The following is a 9,405-nucleotide window of genomic DNA, read 5'->3' as shown; positions in this document are numbered from 1 at the left end:
GTCTGTATATCTCTGTTCTGTTTAGAGGTTCAGCATTTATAGGTCCAGCTGGCCTTTTAATTCTCAATTGTCCTTAGAGTGAGCTTGGTAGATGTGAGATCTGCTCTTTTTCCATACTACTTGCTTCTAAAAAACAAACAAAAAAAGTATCCTACCCATGCTTCCACAGGGGTTTGAGTGCTTCCAGGAATTCACAGTGCTCTGCAGTGAACACATATGTTAGAAAGACCAAAATTCACAATAATTCTAGAAATCAAACATAAAACTTTAAAGAAATGTCAAGGCTTTTAGTAGGCCTCTTTATACTTCCAGATCCCTGGGAATATTTTTTCAGTCTCCTCTGTCATTATTCCACTTGGGAGATTGTGGCAGACAGGTGCAGGGCGAACATCCTTCTGCAAAAGCATTGGCTGGTCTATCCGGCTTAGAAAAGCAAATAACTTCTCACTTTATTTCATTGCTTTCCCTTTAAGTGTCTGTACTACAGAGAAGGCATGCGATGCTTCCTGTCTTCAAGGAACAGCATTCATTCAGGACGGGAATTTTGTAATAGATAGATAAGATCCCAAGTGGAATTAGAGAAATTTCTCCTGGACATCCAACCAACTAGTGGTTTGTGGAACCAGTGCTGGCTACTGGGCTCAGAGGAATGAATTGCTTTGGTGGCAATGGCACATTTAATGAGGTATGCTGCGGTTGATCGTGAGCACTGATTGCAAATGTGGAGCCTGAAAAAAGTCTGCATATGTGCCTCTTTCCATGTGTCCTTTACACCGTTTGCCACAGTGATTACCAATCTGATCACGGCACTTTTATGATCAAAAATGGCTTCCCTCAGTGGCCCTTCATTGTCTATCAATCAAACTTTAACTCTTTGCTCTGCTCTTATCATCTCTGTAATGTGTTCTTCCCTTCGTCACTCTACTCCACACAACTGCCTCCAAATTCTACCCTCGACAATGCTTGCCCTATTTTCCCACCTGACTTTCCTATTTATTCCTCCCAGAGAATCCTCTAATACTGATTCTACTTGTTACCACCCTAGAGGCCTCCAATCACTTCAAAGAAGACTTTTCTGATCTTCCCCTCCTGCAAGGCCTTGATCTTCTCAGAAAGTTTTCAGTGCTATAGGAATGACCACCATATCATTCCTTGCGTTAGAAACATTTGGTCAGTTCTTTGATCTTGCCAGTTATAGTGAAAACTCTAGGAAGGCAGGGACCTTTTACTTTGAAATGTCCCAATGCTTAGTGGAGTGTGTGTATTTTTATTTGTTCTTTTGTTCTATTTTATTTTATCTAGAGGCAGGGTCTCATTCCGTGGTGCAGGCTGGAATGCAGTGGCCCAATCATAGATCACTGAAACCTGGAACTTCTTGTCTCAAGCAGTTCTCCCACCTCAACCTCCCGAGTAGCTAGGGCTATAGTCACTCACCTCCACACCTGGCTAAATTTTATTTTTTATTATTATACTTTTAGTTTTTGTGGAGATGTATTGGCTAGGCTAGTGAAGTGTTTTGAACATAGTGGATGCTTAACAAATATTTGTTAATTAGTGGATTTTAATTTAGTAAAGAAGATAATATAACACAAACTTCTAAGATGTTTATTGATATTTTAAGCAACATGCTGTCACCTACAGAATGAATTGTTTGCTTTTAAGTGCTGCCTGGAAAAGAGATTAATTGCTCTGGTTAAATTAACTTGCATAGCTGATAGGTGAGACTCTAGAAACAGAAAAGAAAACTCATATAAGCTCATAAATTTAAAATTCTAAATAAGAAATGTGTTCTGGAAGAGATATACCAGCTTACAGCCAGGTTCAAGCCCTGTATCATAGATATCTATCAGGAACAATATCGTTTCACCATGACAACTGCAGAGGGCAGTTCTGGCCTCCTTTCCTAGGCTGGATTGAGGACTAGTTTCCAAGAAGCATCAAATTGAATTTGATGTGTAGAATTCAACTGGCAGGTTAAAAGGGCTTGGTTTTCCTATGAGGTAACTAGTGTTAGTGAAAGGTCCAGAAAACAGACAGACAATCTCATTTCCAGCATCCAAAGGCAGCAGAAGAGGTGTGGGCTGAGGTTAATTCACAGCTGATGATGCAACTAAATAAAAACGAACAGATGTGATGAGTGACTGTTGTTTGAAAGCAATTTTTTAAAATTAAAGTTTATGTATTTATTCAGATTAGCTTTTACCTAAGGCCCTATTTCTATGTACCCAGGACACCACAAGACACTGTGTCATGTCTTCATAGTCCTCTCTGTGCTGTGACAGTTTCTCGGATGTTTTTGATGATCTGGACAGTTTGGAGAATCAATGGTCAGGGATTTGGTCAAGTCTCCCTCACCTGGGAGTTGTCTAATGTCTTGTAGGCTGAGGTTATGTGTTTGGGGAGGAAGGCCCACAGAAGTAACGTGCCGTTTTCATTCGATTACATCCAAGGTATATACTATCTGCCTGGCTTAACCTTGTTGATGCTAATTGTAATCACTGGCGGGGATAGTGTTTGCCAGGTTTCTCCACTGTGAAGCTACTGTGTCGTAACACTTTCCACACAATACTCTTTGGAAGAAAAGTACTATGCATAACCTATACTTAAAGTGTGAGGACTTATGCTTCACCTCCTTGAAGGTGGAGTATCTACATAAATTATTTGGAATTCTTCTGCAGGAGAGATTTGTCTGTTCTCCACTGTTTATCTAATCATTTATTTATTTGTTCAATCACTTATTTATATCAGTATTAACTCATGTATAATGACTTTATCCTTTACGTTTTATTCCAATACTGCTTTATTTTCTTACTCAAATGGTTCCAGCTTTGGGCTTTGGGAGCTCTTTCCATTCTTTTCTGTATACCTTTGGTGTCTCTCCATTATTACATGTGCATATTTAATTTTGTTTTGTTTTGTTTCAGCACTTCCTTACCTTCTGGTACAAGACGGTCCAGGTTCATTTTGTATATTTCCAGTCCTAGGCCTAGAACTGAGATGGGATTTTTGCCTTGACCCCGTTCCCAGGTGGGAACTGTAATGGCTCATTATATTCCTCCAATCACTGACCACTCCTCACGGGAGGGGCCGGGCGAGCGAACTAGTGCGGGAAGCAGAGTGAACAAACGCTGGAACTGGCTGGTTGCTCCTCTCTGGCAGGAGCAGACTTTGTGTGGGCCCCGCAACGGCATTGAAACATGTTATAACCAATGCTCTTTCAGCTCTGCCATCCGGGGACAGCCAAGTGCCAACCAGCTCCGTGGAAGGTCAGCGTGGCAGCCCCTGCCCTCTTGACACCCAGGTTCTTGTCTGGAGTCCAGGAAGAAGGAAGTCACACGAACCGTTTGAAAGGTAATGAATTTGTAAGACTTTATTGAGAAGTGGGTGGCTCTCAGCAGAAAGGGGGGCTGGAAAGGGGTTCGGAAGATGATCTTTCCCTGAAGCCTGGCCATCTCTGGCTGGGCCCCTTCCCAGAAGCCGCACCACCTGAAGTTAGCGCGTCCATCCGTAATCTCCCAGGCTCAGCCACTTGTAGCGCGTCCATCCGTAATCTCCCAGGCTCAGCCACTTGAAGCGCGTCCATCTGTAATCTCCCAGGCTCAGCCACTTGTAGCGCGTCCATCCGTAATCTCCCAGGCTCAGCCACTTGAAGCGCGTCCATCTGTAATCTCCCAGGCTCAGCCACTTGTAGCGCGTCCATCCGTAATCTCCCAGGCTCAGCCACTTGAAGCGCGTCCATCTGTAATCTCACAGGCTCAGCCACTTGTAGACTTGATGCTCAGCTGTTTGTGTTACTCTACCACCTGAAGTCTTTTATGCGCACGGGATAGGGGCGGGGCAGGCCAAAAAGGCAACGTTTGGGAAGAAAAACCGAGTCTACTGTCTTCACTTAGGGCCACGGTTCCAGGATGGCGTTTAGCGGGGAGCCCAGCCCTTTTGTATCCCATTCAGCCGGTTTCTCCAAGGAGCTCCCATTCCTTTGCTTGAAGAATGGTACAGAAACCAAGATATCTGGATGGTAAGTAACCTTGTTGCCACTGGGTGAGGCCCTCTCAGCAGGCAGAACAAGGAAACATAGATGTGTTTGCTAACCTGTGTGTGTATAAATATCTATAAGTATTTCAATGCATAATCATGTCTATTATGCTAAGCTAATTATGAGCTCATACAGATGTGTCCAATGCAAATATATTACCAAATATATTACCATTTGGGTCATTCTAGTCTCATCTCCTTGTTTGTAACTGCCGTTCCGATGCTAAGAACCCTGCCTTACATCATCTGCCGTCCATTTATGTGATTGTTCAATGCCAGTATTTTGTATAGTGGTTTCAGAATGAGTAACCCGTGTTGCCATGAGAAACAGCTTTATTAACGTAATTTTAGATTACGTTGCTGTGTAAAAGTTATTTTGCCTTTAGTTTTACAGACTGCACATTTCCAAAATTACTTATATTAGCACCCTTTTCTGAACCTCATTTGGTGAGGTTGTTTCATAAATCCATAATACAATTCGATTATTTTACCATAGTCTGACTTCCATTCTAGAATCCTCCAACTACCTAAACGCCTTCATGTACATATATACACACACACAAATCTACATACATTTACTTGCATACTTTAAGGTTCACTGTTTGCTATATCTCTTGATCAATTACCATCTTTATTGTTTTGCCTTTTGCATTATGTCATATAATTGAAATTATACCATATGTAATTCAGACTGGCTTTTTACACTTAGCAACATGCCGTTGAAGTTCAGTCTTTTCTGGTGGTTTTGATAGCTCACATCACTATATTATTGACTAGTATTCCAGTCTATAAATGTACCACAATTTAATAATCCATTCACCTATTGAAGAATGTCCTTCAAAAAAATTTTTTTGTCCTTCTGAATACAGCTTTTTTACCCATTCAAGTGCAGGTATTATATAAACATAGGGTTTCTTGTATTTATAGAAACTAGGTAAACACCTAGATGTACAATTGCTGGACAATATGGTCAGACTATGTTTAACTTTGAAAGAACTGCTAAACTGTCTCCCAAAGTAGCAGTACCCTTGTCCATTTGGATCAGCAATGAGGAAGAGTCCCCTGCTGCTCTGCGTTCTCTCTAGTGTTTGGTACTGCATTTTTTTTGTTGTTGTTTTTAGCCATTCTGCTATGTATGCCGTGGTATCTTATGGTTCTTTTAATCTGTGTATCCCAAAGGACAAATTATGTTGAGCAGCTTCTCATGTGTTTATTTGCCATATGTGTCTTTTCTGTGGCAAGGTATTAATTCAGATATTTAGCCTATTTCCTAAAAGGGAAATTATTTTCCTTATTATTAAGTTTTGATGTCTTTGTATATTTTGTATATGTCTTTGTATTTTGTAAGTTTTTACGTCTTTGCATATTTTGGATACAAGTCATTTATCAGGTGTGGTATGTAAATATTTCTCCTAGTCTGTACCTTGTCTTTTTGTTCTTTTAACGATGTCTTTCCTAGAGCAAAAGTTTTTAATTTTAATAAGATACAAATTATAAATTGTTTTCATGATTCATACTATTTATATTATATTTGAATACTTATCATCAAACCCAACATAATTTAGGTTTTCTCCCATATTTTCTTAAATAAATTTTATGATTTTGTATTTCACATCTAGGTCTATCATCCCCTTAGAATTTACTTTTTGTAAGGTGTAAGGCTCTTTTTCTTTTTTTCTTTGTTTTTCTTTCTTTTGGCATGGGGACATCCAATTGTCCTAGCGTCCTTTGTTATAAATATTATACTTTCTTTATGAATTTACTTTGTTACATCATTAAAGGTCAATTTACTATATCCACATGGATCTATTTTGGGCCTCTCTGTTCTGTCCAACTGACAGTTTTTTCCCCAATACTACACTGTCTTAATTACTGTAATTTTACAGTAAGTCTTGAAAAACTGGGGCATACAAGTTTTACACCTCTCTTCTTCAGTATTTTGTTGGTTATTTTATATCTTTTATTTTTCCATATAAACTTTAGAACCAGGTCATTGATACTTACAAAAACACTTGCTGAGATTTTGACTGGGATGGCATTGAATCTATCAATAAAAAATATCTGTCTTAATATCGATTCTTTCAATCCATGCATATGGACTCTCTATTTAGATACTCTTTGTTTTCATCTGTATTTTGTCATTTTTTCTGCGTATAGATCCTGTACATATGTGCTAGATTTATATATAAGGGTTTATTTTGGGAAGAGGAGTTTTATTGTAAATGGTACTTATGAAAAAAATAAATATTTTATATTAACTTTGAATCCTGCAATCTTGTTATTCTCACTTATTAGTTTCAAAAGTATTAATGTAAATTATTTGAGATTTTCTAGAGTGACAGTGTTGCCGTTGGTAAATAAGACATTTTTATTTCTTCCTTTTTAATCGGTATACCTTTTATTGTTATTATGCCTATCTTATTGCACTAACTAGAATTTCACAAATATCTTGAACAATGTTGGTAAAAGAAGACCTCTTTGTTTTGTTCTCAATTTTAGGGCAAAAACTTCTAGTGCTTTATTAAGTGTGAGGTTGGCAATTGGTTTTTAACTTGTCCATCAAGTTAAAGTAGTTTCCTTTTATTCCTAGTTTGCTGAGAATTTTCATCATGAATGAGTATTGAATTTTCTGAAATGCTTTTTCAGTGTTAATTGATAGAATCATGTGTTTCTTCCTTAGCCTGTTGATATGGTAGATCACCTGGATGTATTTTCTAACGTTGAATCAGTTTTACATATCTGGAAAAAACTTGCATCTCACCATGGTGTATAACTCTTTATAGGCATTGCTGAATTTGATTTGCTAATTTTTAAAAAGATTTTTGTGTTTATGATAGCTACTGTAGCTCCTCTTCCTCCTCCTCCTCCTGGTTTCAGTTTAAGGGTAATGCTAGCCTCATAGAATGGGTTAGAAAAATTTTTCTCTGCCTTTGTTTTCTGCAAAGCATTGTGGAGAATTAGTATTATTTTTCCCACATGTTGATAAAACTTCCCAGTGAAATAAGATGGACATAGTGCTTTCATTTTTGTGCAAGTTTTTTTTTTTTTTTTTTTTTTTTTTTTGAGACGGAGTTTCGCTCTTGTTACCCAGGCTGGAGTGCAATGGCGCTATCTTGGCTCACTGCAGCCTCCCCCTCCTGGGTTCAGGCAATTCTCCTGCCTCGGCCTCCTGAGTAGCTGGGATTACAGGCATGCGCCACCGTGCCCAGATAATTTTTTGTATTTTTAGTAGAGACGGAGTTTCACCATGTTGACCAGGATGGTCTCGATCTCTTGACCTCGTGATCCACCCGCCTCGGCCTCCCAAAGTGCTAGGATTACAGGCGTGAGCCACCGTGCCCGGCCTGCAAGTTTTTATATATTGTGTTATTCAAGGAATTGGTGTATTTCACCTGCGTTATCAAAATTTTTGCTCATAGATTTATTTATGGTATTTCTTTTTTTTTTTTTTTTGAGATGGAGTTTCACTCTCGTTACCCAGGCCAGAGTGCGATGGCATGATCTCGGCTCACTGCAACCTCCGCCTCCTGGGTTCAGGCAATTCTCCTGCCCCAGCCTCCTGAGTAGCTGGGATTACAGGCACGCACCACCATGTCCAGCTAATTTTTTGTATTTTTAGTAGAGACGGGGTTTCACCTTGTTGACCAGGATGGTCTCGATCTCTTGACCTCGTGGTCCACCCGCCTTGGCCTCCCAAAGTGCTGGGATTACAGGCGTGAGCCACTGCGCCCAGCTATTTATGGTATTTCTAGAGCATCATTTCAATGAGTGTCAATGAGCTCAGTTTGTATAACCTCTCTTTAATGTATGATATTGATGATTTGTGTCTTCTCTTTTGTCATTGTTTAGCCCAGTCTGATGTTTACCAATTTTATTCATCTTCTCAAAAATTAGCTGTTTTATCTTTTATAAGTATAGTGGCTTTTGGTCACTTTTGGGTTCCATTTGCCTGGAATATCTTTCTCAGTCCTTTTTACTTTGTCTTTATGTGTCTTTATTAATGAGGTCAGTTTCTGGCTAGCAGCTTATAGTTGGGTCACACTTTTTATATTCATTCAGCAATTCTGTATCATTTAAGTGAGAAGTTTAATCCATTTATATTCAAGATTATTATTGATATGTTAAAACTTATTCCTGTCATTTTATTGTTTTATGATTCTTATGTATTTTTTTGTTCCTTTTTCTGTCTTATTATCACTGTGGCTCGGTGGCTTTCTGTGGTGGTAATATTTGAAAGCCTTCTCTTTTTGTTTGTGTGGTTGTTCTACCAGTGGGTTTTATGCTTGTGTGTGTTTTCATGATGGTAGATATTGCTTTTTTTCTTTCTAGTATAGGACTCTATTAAGCTTTGTAGATCTGGTCTAATGGTAATGGATTCCCTCAGCTATTGCTTATCTGAGAAACACTTTATTTTCCCTTTGTTTATGAAGGTTAACCTTGCTGGGGTGTGGTATCTTTGGTTGGCATTGTATGGTTTATTTCAGAATTTTGAATATATCAACCCATTATTTCCTGGCCTGTGAGGTTTCTGTTTACACATCTATTGCTTATCATATAGGGATTCTCTAACAAGTGACTAGATGCTTTTCTTTTCTTGCTGTTTTAGAATTTTGTCTTTGACTTTTGACTGTTTGACTACTCCATGCAGTGAACAAGATCTTTCAAAGTGGTATCATTTTGAGGATTTCTGAGTTTCCTGTATCTGTATGTCTAAATCTCATGATATAATTGGGAATTTCTCAGCTGTCATTTTCATAAATATATTTTACAACTTTTAGTCTTTTCCTCACTTTCTAGAACACTAAGAATTCAAATATTTGGGCACTTTATGGTGTCCCATATGTCATGTTGGTTTTGTTCATTCTTTTTTATTATTTTTTCTTTATTTTTGTCTGTTATTTCAAAAGACTTCAAGTTATGACTTTTTTTCTTCTAATTGATCTAGTTTATTGTCAAATCTCTTAAATGTATATTTTATTTCATTGATTGAATTGTTTACTTCCAGGATTTCTATTTGGTTCTTGTTTATCTTGTTTATCCTATCTCTTTGGCAAGTTTCTCACTTATATTGTGAATTACTTTTCTGATTACTTTATATTGTATATCTATATTTCTATCTCAGTGATCTTTTTAAGTATCACTATTTTGGATTTTTTGTGGCATTTTATAAATTTCTTTTTCATTAGAATCTCTTGGGGTAGAATTACTGTGTTTCCTTGCAGGTATATTTCCTTGCCTTTTCATGTGTCTTCTATCCTTATATTGACATCTGTGCATCTTATGTAACAGTCACCTCTAAGTTTTTGGATCCACTTTCATAGAGGAAAACATTTTCCTGAAGTTATATCTATGGCGTTGATTGATTAGGGC

General features: G+C 38.0%; 1 long non-coding RNA gene across 1 annotated transcript in view; it reads left to right on the top strand.

Annotated features, from left to right (window-relative positions):
* Positions 1-2,773: 2,773 nt before the first annotated feature.
* LOC144582965 (uncharacterized) overlaps positions 2,774-9,405 on the top strand; it is a 120,515-nt gene continuing 113,883 nt past the window's right edge. Inside the window, exon 1 of the long non-coding RNA XR_013536629.1 lies at positions 2,774-3,351. This is a non-coding gene — a long non-coding RNA (uncharacterized LOC144582965). The remainder of the gene's footprint in view (positions 3,352-9,405) is intronic.

This window comes from Callithrix jacchus, chromosome 6 (assembly GCF_049354715.1).
Source record: "Callithrix jacchus isolate 240 chromosome 6, calJac240_pri, whole genome shotgun sequence".
Taxonomy (NCBI): domain Eukaryota; kingdom Metazoa; phylum Chordata; class Mammalia; order Primates; family Cebidae; genus Callithrix; species Callithrix jacchus.
The sequence above is the reverse complement of the archived record's forward strand: the minus strand, read 5'-3'. Positions and strand labels throughout refer to the sequence as shown.